This window comes from Panicum hallii, chromosome 3, assembly GCF_002211085.1.
Source record: "Panicum hallii strain FIL2 chromosome 3, PHallii_v3.1, whole genome shotgun sequence".
NCBI classification, from domain to species: domain Eukaryota; kingdom Viridiplantae; phylum Streptophyta; class Magnoliopsida; order Poales; family Poaceae; genus Panicum; species Panicum hallii.
This window is the reverse complement of record NC_038044.1, coordinates 33,247,817-33,262,439: the sequence shown is the minus strand read 5'-3', so window position 1 is coordinate 33,262,439 and position 14,623 is coordinate 33,247,817.

The window sequence follows — 14,623 nt, the reverse complement described above, 5'->3', positions numbered from 1 at the left end:
GAAGACAGAATTCATGAGGTACATAAAATAGGCTGGAGCATTAGTGAGACCAAACGACATGACAAGATATTCATACAGACCATACCGAGTGGAGAAAGAGGTTTTTGGAACATCACTGGGCCAAATCTTAATTTGATGATAACCAGAACGAAGATCAATCTTAGAGAATACCTTAGCTCCGGCTAGTTGATCAAACAGAATGTCAATGCGGGGTAAGGGATACTTATTTTTGATAGCCACCGCATTGAGAGGACGATAATCCACACATAGCCTTAAGCTATTATCTTTCTTTTTCACAAACAAAGCTGGACAACCCCATGGTGATGCACTTGGACGAATAAAACCTTTATCCAAGAGGTCCTGGAGTTGAATTTTCAATTCAGCCAACTCATTAGGAGGCATGCGATAGGACTTCTTGGAGATAGGGGCTGTGCCAGGTTGGAGTTCTATGATGAACTCGATATCCCTGTTCTGGAGGCATTCCAGGTAAGTCATCCGGAAAAACATCTGGGTATTCACAGACGACTGGAATATCCTCTAGTTTGACCCCAGACGTAGCATAGGTGTAAGAGTTGAAGAACTTTGGTGGTGGAAGATAAAGAATGGTAGGTTCATTTTCCGGTGAACCTATTTCCACAGTTCGGAAAGGGATATCTATAGATACATGGTACTGGGTCATCCAATTCATTCCTAAAAGAACATCCATCCCTTTTAGGTCCAGTAATAGTAAATCTGACTTTATCAGGGTATTGCCCATTTGAATTGGTACACCCCTACAGACGTGATTTGAAGAGATGCTACCACCAGGAGTTGTTATCACATATATCCCATTAACAGGACAAATTTCCAAGCCTATCTTAGTCCCAAATTTTGTATTGATAAAACTATGGGTGGCACCAGTATCAAAAAGAACAGTAATGGGAAAATGGTTGATAGAAAATGTACCCGTCATTATCGGTGTCCCCTCAGGAAGTTCGGAGAGCGTAGTAAGATTCACCCTCCCTTGACGGACCTGCACCACTTGTCTCTTACCCTTCCCCTGGTGGTTGGGATTAGATACCTGCCCTTGGAAAGATTTCCTAGGTTGAGGGCAGTCCTTGATGAAGTGGGACGGGCTTCCACAGTTGAAACAACGATAATTGCTGTTTCCGAGAGTAGTTGGTGGAAAGCTCGGCCGTGGACCTTGTCGTGGCGGCTGTTGATTTTGCGGCAGCGGTGGTTGGTTGAATTGTGCCTGTTGTGGAGGTCGAGCTACCCATCTGCCAGGCAAATTATTTCTAGGCGGAGCTCGAGGGGTGTTGCTCGGGACCAACCGATACCTTGGTGGCTGTGAAGTTGTAGGCCCCGTGGGTGCTTTCCGTTTCTTTTCCGCTCTGTGGGCGGCAATGCAATCCTCTTGAGTAATGGCCATATTGACCAACTCATTGTAATTGTCAGCCTTCACTAAATTCAGCCATTCCTTCAGTTTAGTGTTTAGGCCTCGGCGAAAACGATCACATTTGCGGGCATCGGTGTCCGCATGAGACCCTGCATACTGGCACAGGTGATTGAAAACCTGTGCATACTGTGTAACAGTGTAGGTACCTTGGGTCAGACTCAAAAATTCATTGAGCTTCCGCTCAATGAGTCCTGCTGGTATATGATGTGCTCGGAATGCAGTCCGAAATTCATCCCAGGTGACGACGTGATCAGCGGGTTGCATCGCATAAAGCTGGTCCCACCAAAGACGGGCAATGCCTCGTAGTTGCTGGGCTACGAAGAGCACCTTGTTCTCCTCTGAACATGGAGCTGGTAGTAAGGCAAACTTAGACTCAATAGTTCGCAACTAGGCGTCTGCGTCCAAAGGCTCATCGGCCTTATGGAATAAGGGAGGTTGGGTGCTGAGAAAGTCCTGATAACTGGCCGACAGAGGTTCACCTCGGCCTCGAGGTTGCTGCTGGAAGTGGCCCATTTGAGCTTGCACAAGTTGATTTAGAAGCTCAGTTTGTCGGGCCATAACCTCGGCCAAGTTTGGAGGTGGTGGTGGTGGTTGCTGAGAACTACCAGGCTGACCTGCCCGGAATCCTTCCGGGGTTCCTCGAGTAGCTCCAACCATCTGAAATAAAGGAGACATCCATTATCAACCATAATCTTACTCCAGTTTCAGATAATATGCAATTACCAAACGGAAATGTAATGCATATGCTCCATTCAATCCACTTATACAGATACACAGATATTGAACAAGATAACCAAAGCATAGGATTTAGATTATTATACAGATACTGATATCCTTACATCTCGTATCAACACACTCAAACTATTACAAACCTTTGCCTAAAAATATATGCCACACATACAACAAGTGGCTTTATAACTAGTTAATCAACACACTACTTATGTTACATCTTATACACTAGCTACATCTAAACCATCACCCATTCAGCCCTACTAAAAGTCATCAAAATTTCCTACTGATGACTGACTTCCAGAAGACGAATGGTAGGGACTGACGACAGGATCCCCATGCTCAGAATCAAGTTCGGAGACCCCTTCAATCTCCTCGGGATCTTCCTCTTCAGCCTCAGGTACTGCCGGTGCAACGGGAGGAATCGGGGGCTGCTGCAATTCCTCAATCTGAGCTTGAGCATCGTCAACCGCAAGGATCAGATCCTGGACTTGTGTCTGCAGAAATTCAATGACAGTATCCCGCTGAGTGATTATATGATCACTCTCGTTGATCTGATCTTCCCGATGGTGAATAGTCTCGTTTTGAGTAGCAATAATCCCATCCTTCTCAATCACCACAGCTCGAAGTTGATCCACCTGGGTAATATGTTTAGCAGCTTCCCCGTGGAGACTTCGCACAGCATTAATCAGATGGCCTATCTCACGGCGTAGTAATGAGTGATAGTGGTATTGCACGCCCGTGAAACGCCTCACCCCTTGCAGAACTTCTTCTGGTGAACCTTCCAGTCTATGACTCTCAGGAATTACCCTGAGGTCCCACTCTGCTTCACCAGGATCTGTTGTAGCAAACAAACCAATAGGTTGTCCTATAACTTCCTCGGGGTGTTGGCTGCAAAAGGCATAGATGGCTTCTAGGGCCGCTGCTTCGATAGTATCCACAATTCGGTAGCCTATCATGCTGATCTCAATAGGCTGCCATTGTGAATGAAAAGGATGCTGAGGGATAGTCATCCTGACATGAGCTCTATGGATTCCTTCTTCCAAATGTTCGACAGCAACATACTGAGGAGGTTCTGTATAGTGGAAGGTCTGCAAAGATTCCCAAAGTAAACGGGGAAAACCCTCCCAATGAAGAGCATTAGTGTGGAGGTGCCCTTCCGGATCCCAGAAAGCGTAGAAGGTACTGCCATCTGCGACAAACATGCAAATGGTGAAACTTTTTATCTTGTTAAGAGAGTACAAGATAAACAGAACAAGATAGTCAATTCTGATGACAGCAAGGACTGAGAATCAGATGAAAACCTAGAATTCTATATAGGATACCCAACCTAATACTATCATTAGAACTCCATTAGCCCATTCCAAAGACAAACCACATATTCTTCATACATGAAAATCTTTTTGTTAACAAATTATGCATGCACGCACTACTCGTCCTCACAACCAAAGCAACTGCCGAATATGCTCAGCCTTACGTAGTTAATTCCGGTGGCATAACCATACGTCTCTCGCTGTGTATAACTATTCGATAAACCCTACGCATCCTAATAGCGTAATCGTGGTTAGTGTACCTGCAGAAAAATACACATATATATATCTCCTGAACCTTTCATGGCAGCACGACATGAAAGCGTCCCCAAACATTACTGTTCACTATAGAAACAGCATCTGTACAATTACCGCCGTACAGACAACGTTAACATACGTCATCGAAACAACGTATTCACGGGGGGTACCGCAAAATGCGGGGGTATGAACAGCGATCGCCATACCCTGCGCCGAACCATATACTCCCAATATAACCAACCTAAGTTGGTATATTGGCAGCATCTCAAGTAGGCCACTGCTTGAGAAACAGCGTTCGGTTCGCATCACCGACAGGAAGGCCAAGCTCCCTCAGTTGGCTGAGGATCCTTACCTTCTTACCTCACGATTGTAGATGTCATTACAAAAAAGTAAGATTGAATTATACAGGAATTTAAGTATTGACAGAAAGTAGTGCTGCAGGTCAGAACTATCTATACATATATAGATACTAATAGCCACTTGATACTTTCCCATATAAACCCCTAGGGCTTTACGTTCTAATCATCAGCCTTAACGGATCCAACGTGCTTTGTAAACTCATTTGTTGGCAAACTTTTATCCAGAAAATACCTTTTAAGAGCTTTTCCAGATGTAAAAGTAAACCTACAGCTCTGATACCAGCTGTGGCAGAACCGCCTGAATTATTCCGGCTCAAGTGCGCTAATGATTGCTGTTCATCTGCAATCAGCTCAACGCACTTCAAACGGAACAATCCCTTGGTCTGTCGGGTCTCCGCCCGATACAACCACGGTTCAACAGGATCGAGGCAGGTTTACCTCGCACGAAGGTGAGTTCACATCACAGAATAGCTCATCAACTTTTAATGTACAGCCATACATACATTATTATAACCGAGTTCAAAGAAAAGTAAACTTATACAAACCATGTTCAAACTGACAAGCATAACAGCTTGTTCAAATTCACAGCGGAAGAAAAAAAAGTTTTACGCGACTACACACGTCGCGAAAGCGGACACCAAGCTTAGCCCAGGGCCTAGTGTCACTCTGGAGGGTCACTGCCGGCCGGGGACGGGTCCCACTCCACGAACCAGCCATAGGGAACGGATGTTGGCCACACAAGGTTGTCCGTGGGATTCTCGAAGGTCTACCTGAAATAGATATTGGCAAGGCTGAGTATTCTAATACTCAGCAAGGCTTACCCGGGATTGGGTATACTTTAGCCCGTAACTAGACTCATGAAGGCATTGTAAAGGCTCTGGGTTTATTTTCAGCTGAAAAGCAACAGAGAGTATAAACTACTTTCAAGTTTTAGCTTTCAGATTCTAGCTTGATTAGCTATTCTAGGTAAGCACCTATACTAAACAAGCAAGATAGAGATTATCATCCATCAAGATTATTCCATCAACAATTACACTTTTTACTCGATGTGGCAGAAGGAATAAGCAGTCTCAATCCTCGTGAGAGGCGGACGATCCGAATCGAATTTAACCTTGCAAGGTAAACCTAACTCACACGCTCGGAATACCAATAGGGCGTTCCAAGCAACCGTTTCCCTCATATTCCGGGTTATGGATCAGGGCCACCACAAGCGACTGCAGGACCGTACGCACATCACTCGTGCAGGACATACGTCTGTAGCGCGACTACAAAACCCGTATTCTTGTCTGCCATGCATAACGTACTCCCACACGTCGGTGCGTGTAATCATAAAATAAAAGTCGAGTGGTGGAAGCGCGTCCATTTGCCGGGCCAATCGGGTACTAGGCTTACCGCTTACCATATTTCGCAGCATGTGGCTAGTACTTTCAAAAGCTTAGCCACCACTACCACACATTTCGACCTTAAAACTTTTATCAAAACAGACAGGGTAAACCACAGGTTATGATACAGCACATGACCCTGTCCATTATCCTTATAATGATTGCGGAATCGTAAACAAGCAACTCCTATATCGCGCGAGTGACACGAAATCACCCGACTTTTACCGGTCCTATTTAGTGAAGCATCTAAGCGATAAGGACTCAGGTTCAATACATTGGATTCCTAGGATTCATGCATCTAGGGTTTCACTTCAATTCCTAGACTTGATGCAAGATATAATATAGATAGACATAGATTGCAGTGTAAATAAAGTAGTGGGATATATCCGGGGCTTGCCTTCTTGAGTGGGGTTAGGGGCAGGAGTGTCAGAGGCTTCCGAATTCGGTTTCGGGGCTTCAGTTAGTCCCTCGACGACTTGCGTTGGGTCTTCTGGAAAGCCTTGGTCTTGTCCTAAGGCCAATTCGTAGTCCCCGTCGTTGAGCGTCGTTGATTCTATATGAAATGCAATAAATTAAATAAGGTGAAATTTAAATTTAAGATTCCACATTTCAAATGTTATAACTCATCCAATTAACACACTAGAATTCATAAAATAAAGAGAGTTTAGGTTTGAAACACTATTTATAAAGGAATTACAAAGATATTGTGGAGTTTGTTACAAACAAGGACTAAAACATTTAAATTTGAATTGGAAGTAAACCAAAATTTCAATTCAAAACTTTAAATAAAAGATCATAGGTTTTGGAGATTTGATTATACATTAAGCATCAGATAATATCACATTAGAGAATGACAACAGATCTCAATTAGCAAGGGTTATACAATAGGTTTAGTTAATATTTCAAATTTGAAAGTTCAAATTAAAAGAAGTTAAGTTTAAATCAAATTTGGATTTGAAGCTTTGCACAAAGTTACCTAGAGCTTATAGAACATTCATGCCAAACTTTATAAGCAACAAAGCATGAAATATCAAGGTTAAGCATAAACTACTCCTTAATCTTAGGTTTAAAATAGAGGTAAAAGTGTTCTGTTTTACACTAAACTTCCTTAACAGAAGTTATAGAGTTTGAAATCTAGTTTCTAGCAAAACTAGTTTTGCCATTTTTGAAATTTTCTGTGAATTGCTATGAATTTTACAAGACAGAACATGTTCACACATGAAATAACAGCCACTCCTTTACAAACTAGTCCCTAGCTTTAACAGGTAACCCCCTGGAAAGAACTCAGTCATTGCAATCAGGTCCAGGGGCCATGGCCGGCGATGGGGGGCTCGGGTCCGGCCAAATTCGGCCGTAGGACTCGCCGGCGGTGAGGGGCAAGGGGAGGGAGAGCATGAGGGAACCCTGAGCTACCTATTGGTGGTCTTGGAGGGGCTCGAGGTGGCCGGAGACGAGCTGCCCACGGGAGGCCGAACCGGCGGCCGGAGGGGTGCGGCGGCGGTGGGGCTCCGGCGTCCAGGGGAGGAAAGGCCCGGGCTGGGGAGGTGCGGTGGGGGATGGGGGAGCTGATGGCGCTGCTGGTTTGGGAAGGGAGAGGGCGGAGGAGTGAGTTCCACGGTGACCCGAAGCTCAGCGGCGCTAATGGAGGAGGCGGCGAGGTCCTGTACGCGCGCGAGGAGGTCCGGGGCGCCCTTTTATAAGCAATTGAGGTGGGGAAAAGGAGCACGGCGAGCAGGGCTTCAGTTTGCGGGTGCTACGGGGGGGAGAAGAACCATAGAGGCTCGGCGGGGACAGAGGCGCCGGCGGACGGCGCTGGCAACGCGCAGACGTCGTGGCGCGCGGGTAAGGCGCCAACAGGGGGGGGCTAGAGCGGTGGAATGGCATTGAGGCGACGCGTGGACGAGGGGAGGAACAGGAGGTGGGCGCTGGCGACCAAGGGCGGGTCACTGCGCTGGCGGCAGAGGCGCCAGGAGCAGAGCAGAGGAGGCAGGGGCGCCAGGAAGAAGAAGGGGTAAGAACTGAGCCGGGGACTGATTTGCAATATCAGAGAAAAGCAGGGACTTCATTGTAAAGAACTTGCAACTTTTAAACCAGTGCTCAAATGGAGATGATCCAAAAAGCAAAAGTGTATGGTTTTTTAAACTCTACAACTTCTCTTTAAGGTTCATCTGCAGTTGAGCAACAGTTTTGAAGATATTATAAACTTAGTAATACTTTCACATTTTATGTAAGTCCTATGGATAAAATTACTTTTACATATATACCCAAGGGTAATTTCACATATTTTTGCAACTTAACCACAGATACCATCTTTTGCACAACAACCCTCATACTTTTAAACTTTTCCCTCTATTTTCACCCATTTTGCATAAAAGGATCTCTAGTTAAAATTAATTACATAAATATCACTTTTTCCATAACATTGCACATATTAACACACCTTTTGCCATACTTTGAACATAAAAGCATACCAAAACTCTAGGGCGTGACCAAGCTAATTACCTGAGTGTCACAAAAATTTACCCGTCATTATCGGTGTCCCTTCGGGAAGTTCGGAGACTGTGGTGAGGTTCACCGTTCCTTGGCGGACCTGGATCACCTGTCTCTTGCCCTTGCTGGTTGGACTAGATGTTTGCCTTTGGAAGGATTTCCTAGGTTGAGGGCAATCCTTAATAAAATGGGATGGGTTTCCGCAGTTGAAACAACGATAGTTGCTGTTTCCTTGGTTGGCTGGCGGAAAGCTCGGCCGCGGACCTTGTTGTGGTTGCGGTTGAATTGGTGGCGTCGGTGGTCGGTTGAACCGTGCCTGTTGGGGTGGTCTGGCTACCCATCTGCCAGGCAAATCGCCTCGAGGCGGAGCTCGAGGGGCGTTACTTGGAACCAATCGATACCTTGACGGTTGCGTAGTTGCAGGCCGTGTAGGTGCCTTCCGTTTCTTTTCTGCTCTGTGGGCTGAGATACAATCTTCTTGAGTAATGGCCATGTTGACCAATTCATTGAAATTATCGGCCCTTACCAAATTCAGTCGTTCCTTAAGTTTGGTATTCAGGCCTCGGCGAAAACGATCTCTTTCATGGGCATCACTATCCGCATGGTATCCCGCATATTGGCACAAGTGATTGAAAGCTTGTGCGTATTGCATGACAGTGCGGGTTCCCTGAGTCAGATTCAAAAATTCATTGAGCTTGCGCTCAATGAGTCCCTCGGGTATATGGTGCGCTCGAAAAGCGGTCCGGAACTCATCCCAGATGACAACATGATCGGCAGGCTGCATGGCGTAAAAATGATCCCACCATAGGCGAGCTGTGCCGCGAAGTTGCTGGGCTGCAAAAAGCGCCTTGTTTTCGTTTGAACATGAAGCAGATAATAAGGCGAACTTGGACTCGATGGTTCGAAGCCAAGCGTCTGCGTCCAAAGGCTCGTCTGCCTTATGGAATAATGGAGGCTGGGTACTGAGGAAGTCTTGGTAACTGGCCGACAGAGGTTCATCTCGGCCTCGGGGTTGCTGATGGAAGTGGCCCATCTGAGCCTGTACAAGTTGGTTGAGAAGTTCTGTTTGTTGGGCCATGACCTCGGCCAGATTTGGAGGTGGCGGTGGAGGTTGCTGAGAACCACTGGTCTGATCTGGCCGGAATCCTTCCGGGGTTCCGCGAGTAGCTCCAACCATCTGAAATAAAAGGAGATATCCATTTTCAACATTATTCTTAATCCAATTTCAGATGATATACAATTACCAAATGGAATGTAATGCATATGCTCCATTCAATCCACTCAGAAGAGATGCAAGGACATTGGGCAGGATAACAAAACATAAGATTTAGATTGCTATATAAACACTGGTGATCCTTACATCTTACATTACACACTTAAACCACTACAAACCCTTGCCTAAGTGCACGTGCCACATATACAACAAGTGGCTCTACATCCAGATAGACTACACACCGCCTATGTTACATTTTTCTACACTAGTTACAACTACTATCATTTACTCATCCATAACTAAAAGTCATCAAAGTTGCCCACTGATGACTGACTACCCGAAGAGGAATGATGGGGACTGATGACAGGATCTCCGTGCTCAGAATCAATCTCGGAGACTCCCTCAATTTCTTCGGGATCTTCTTCTTCTTCTTCAGGTGCCAGTACTGCAAAAGGCACAGGCTGCTGTTGAAGCTCAATTATGTGTGCATTAGCATCATCAACTTCGAGAATGAGATCATGAATCTGCTCTTGAAGAAATTCAATGATCGTGTTGCGTTGTGTGATTGTCGCATCACTCTCATTGATTTGATCTTCTCGATGATTAATAGTCTCGTTTTGGGTAGCAATGATTCCATCTTTCTCAATCACCAAGGCTCGAAGTTGATCCACTTGGGTGATATGTCTATCAGCTTCCCTATAGAGACTTCGCGCAGCATTAACCAATTGGCCCATCTCACGACGCAGTAACAATTGATAATGATACTGCACATTCATAAACCGCATCATACCTCGAAGTGCTTCTTCTGGTGGACCTTCCAGTCTATGACTCTCAGGAACTACCCTGAGATTCCATTCTGGCTCATTAGGATCGGTCGTAGCAAATAAACCAATGGGCTGTCCTGCGACTTCCCTGGGTGCTGATTACAGAAAAAATAGATAGCTTCCAATGCTGCTCCTTCAATGGTGTCAACTATTCGATAGCCCATCACTTCAATTTCAATGGGTTGCCATTGAGAACGAAGAGGGTGTTGAGGGATAGTCATTCTGACTCGAGCTCGATAAATGCCCTCTTCCTGATACTCTACTGCATCATATTGTGGAGGCTCTGTGGAGATGCCCTGCTGGATCCCAAAAGATGTTAGGAGGGGCTGCCATCTGCAACAAGAATGCAAATGGTGAGACTCTTTACCTTGCTGAAAAAGCACAAGATAAATGGAACGAGATAATCAATTATGATAACAGCAAAGACTAAAAATCAGATGGAAGCCTAAGGTACTATAAGATACCCAACTTTAAAACTACCATGAGAACCCTATCAACCCATTCCAAAGACAAACAACACACCATTCATCCTTAACAGTATTAAACACACATAGCATTCTTTTGTTTGACAACGAACCATGCATGCACGTACTACTCGTCCTCACAACCAAAACAATTGCCGAATATCCTCGAACTGACGGGGTTAATTCCGGTGGCATAACACATACGACACTCCCTAATAACTAATCGATTAATCCTACTCGTCTTAACCTCTTAATCGTGGTTAGTGTACCTGCAGAAGATCACATATATATATATATCATGAACCTTTCATGGCAGCACGACATGAAAACGTCCCCAAACAGTACTGTTCACTATAGAAACAGCATCTGTACAATTACCGCCGTACAAACAACGTTAGCATACGTCATGAAATCAACGTATTCACGGGGATACCGCAAAATGCGGGGGTATGAACAGTGATTGCCATACCCTGCGCTGAACCATATAGTCCCAATATGATCAACCTAAGTTGACATATTGGCAGCATCTCAAGTAAGCCACTGCTTGAGAAACAGCATTCGGTTCGCATCACCGACGGGAAGGCTAACTCCCCAGTTAGCTGAGGATTCTTACCTTCTTACCTCACGACCGTAGGTGTCGTTACAAAAGTAAGGTTGAGTTGTACTTGAATTTAAATTTTGACAGAAGGTAGTGCTGCAAGTTAGAACTATCTATACATATTTCGCGGCATGTGGCTAGTACTTTCAAACGCTTAGCCACCACTACCACACATTTCGACCTTAACATTTTTATCAAAACAGACAGGGTAATCTTCAGGTCATGATACAGCACATGACCCTGTCCATCATCCTTATAGTGATTGCAGAATTGTAAACAAGCAATTCCTATATCGTGCGAGTGATAGGAAATCACTCGTCTTTTACCGGTCCTATTAAGCAGAGCGTCTATGCGATAAGGACTCGGGTACAATACATTGGATTCCTAAGATTTTATGCAACTAGGGTTTCATTTCAACTCCAAGATGTAATGCAAGATATATATAATATAATAATGGAATTGTAATAAATTGAATTACTGGGGTATGCATCGGGGCTTGCCTTCTTGAGTGGGAGTGGGGGCAGGAATGTCAGAGACTTCCGAACTTGGGTTCGGGGCTTCAGTTAGATCCTCAGCGTCGTTTATCAGGTCTTCAGAGAACCCTTGGTCTTGTCCTAAGACCAACTCGTAGTCTCCGACGTCGAGCGTCGTTGACTCTACATGATATGCAAAAATTTAAATGAAATGGTGCTTGAGTTTAGGATTTTACTTCCCGATAAAGTTGCAATCCAATAATTAACACACCTGAACTCATGAAACAGGGGGTTTCAGTTCTTGAATTATCATTCATGAATAAGTTATAATTATAGTATTGGATTTATTGATAACAGGAACTAAAACAATTGAATTTGAATTCAATTTCCAAATTTAAATCCAAATCTTAGGTAAATAGAATTATAAAGTCTTGATATTTTAATTATAGATTAATCATCAACATATTGGATTATGATCAAAAGATCTAATTAACTAAGCCTAAGGAACATGCTTAAATAATTTCAGTTCATTTCAAATTTGAATTGCCTAAATTCAAAAGAAGTTAAGCTACAAAACAGTGTTAGGTTTGAAATTTTAACACAAGTTCACACATGACCTATAAAAGTTACCTACTAAAAATCATAAGAAGCAAAGCTAAAATGTAGAAGTTATATACAAAATTAGTAATAAAAGTTGCAAGGTTTGAAATCTAGTTTCCAACAAAATTAGTTTTGCAATTTTTGGATTTTTTTTGTGGTTTTCTACGAATTTTGCAAAGCAGCAACATGGTCACATGAAATAACAGAACTATTAGAGGGGGGTTCTCGGTCTTTTTGCGCTCGGGTCCCTAGAACATTAAAAACCTTCACAAAAAGACCCCTACCAGGCCCCGGCGGCGACCGGCCGTCGGCTCCGGCACGTTCCCACCGGCCGCGAGGTCGCCGGCGGGGAGAGACCGGCCTGGCACGACCAGTAGGGTGCGGGGAGACGGTTGGACGAAGTGGGGCTCGATGGGTAGAGGTGGAGCCCTGCCGGCGGCGAGGAGGAGCGGCGGTCGTGGTGGCACATCGCCGTTCCCAGTGAAAGGCCGGCGAACGTGATGATCTAACACGCGCACGAGCACCGGGAGGTGATGGGGATGCGATTTCCATACTTGGATCGGCCGAGGAAGTGGCGGAGGGGTGTTGTCGATGGTGAGGCCGGGCTCGGGTGGCTCCGGTGAGGGGCGGCTCGGGGTGGAGCTGATTCCGGCGAGGGGATGCTGGGGGTTGGGCCGGATCAAGCTGGGGGCTAGGGGAGGAGGTGAGGAAGCAATAGGCCAAGGGGATTTGGTCGGGATGGGGTGATCGCGGTGGATGCCGGCGAGGAGTGCGGGCGGACTCCGGTGGCGCAAGGAAGAAGAAAGGAGGAAACGGGCCGAGGAAAGGGGTTTGAGGCGGCCTTATGGCAGTACATTACCTCAAGGAAGGGGGGAAGAGGAGAATTGGCCACGGGATTGGACTCAAGACGGTGAGCGGCGCTGGTGACTCTCTCGGTCTCGTGGCGGTTGCTCGGCTCCGGTGGCCCTACGTGGCAAGGGGAGGGGAAGACAATAGGGGTAGCACGGGCGGTGGGGAAAGAGGTGGGGCGACGCGTGGAAGGGTGGCGCCGAGCTGCAGGGCGGCGCACATGGCCAGGCAGGGGTGGCGGCATGCAGCAGAGGAGAAACAGAGAGGAGATCGGGATTGGGGAAGACGAAGGGGACGTGGTTGTAAAAAGCAGAAAGTTCAGGGGCCTCACTGTAAAGCATGGATAACTTTCACACCAATGCTCAAATGGAGATGGACCTAAAAGCAAAAATGCAGGGTTTTTCAAGATCCACAACTTTGCTTTAGGGTTCATCTATAGAAGAGCAATAGTTTTGAAATTAATATAAAACTTAGTAAAATTTTCAAACTTTATGTAAATCCTATAGATAAAATTACACTACACATATAACCAAAGGGTAGTTTCACTTACTTTTGCGATTTAAACATAAGTTTTGAACTTTTGCAAAACAACCCTCATACTTTTGAAATCTACCCCCCCATGTTCACCCATTTAGCACAAAAGGACTCTGATTTACATATAATTATATATAAATAACCCTTTCCCCTAGCATTTAAATTTCTAACCACACTTTTGCCACATTTTGCACATAACAACACATTAAAAGCCTAGAGTGTGACCATTCTATTTACCTGAGTGTCACAGTGGGGCGGCGGAGGCGGCTGACGACGGCAAGCAGAGAGCGCGGCGGTGGTCTGGCGGGGTGCTGAGTGGAGGGGAAGCCGAAGAAGCAAAATGCGGGCGCATGAGCGGATAAAAGAAGTCGAGAAGGACTCCTGGATGTGAGGTGGTACCAAGAAGAGGCATGGGTGAGCCGGAGCAGCTGCTGTCGACCGGCAGCGCGACATGGCGGCTTCGGGCGACGGCGGAGCGGCGTGGCATGCGCGGGAGAAGACAGCGGGAAGGCGCTGAGGCGGTGCTAGAGCTTCCTGGCGACGCGTGGAGCGGCCCTGTAGCAGGAGCTGGCCTCGGGCGGTGCGGCAACGGCAGCCAACAGCGGCGCTGCTGCGCGGCAGAGAGAACAAAGGAAGGAGAAAGGGGGGGGGGAGATCCTAGGGTCCTATCTGCAATTACAGGAACTACAGGGACTTCACTGTAAAACAAAACTTCCCACTATTCTAAAGCTCAAAGAATAAGGTTTTGTTTTTGAACTCTTGGACTAAATTCAAAATTATCAAGTTTTTGTCCTATTGAAGGCAAATTTCATTAGGTTTTGGACCTAAATACAAGTTTTTATGCAAGGTAATGATGACTAACATTATTACACTTTGACCCCTAGTAGAAGTGAGAGTTACATTTGTAATTCAAAACCTTTGCACAAAAGGACTTGTATTTTTTTAGAAATTACACATAAACCCTTATTTTCACACACTTCACTCAATTTCACATAATTCAACACCGACATTACAACTTCTCCCTCTGTTTGCTACATTCAGACACCTAGGGTGTTACAACCTTCCCTCCTAAAAAAGAATCTCGTCCCAAGATTATAGGAAT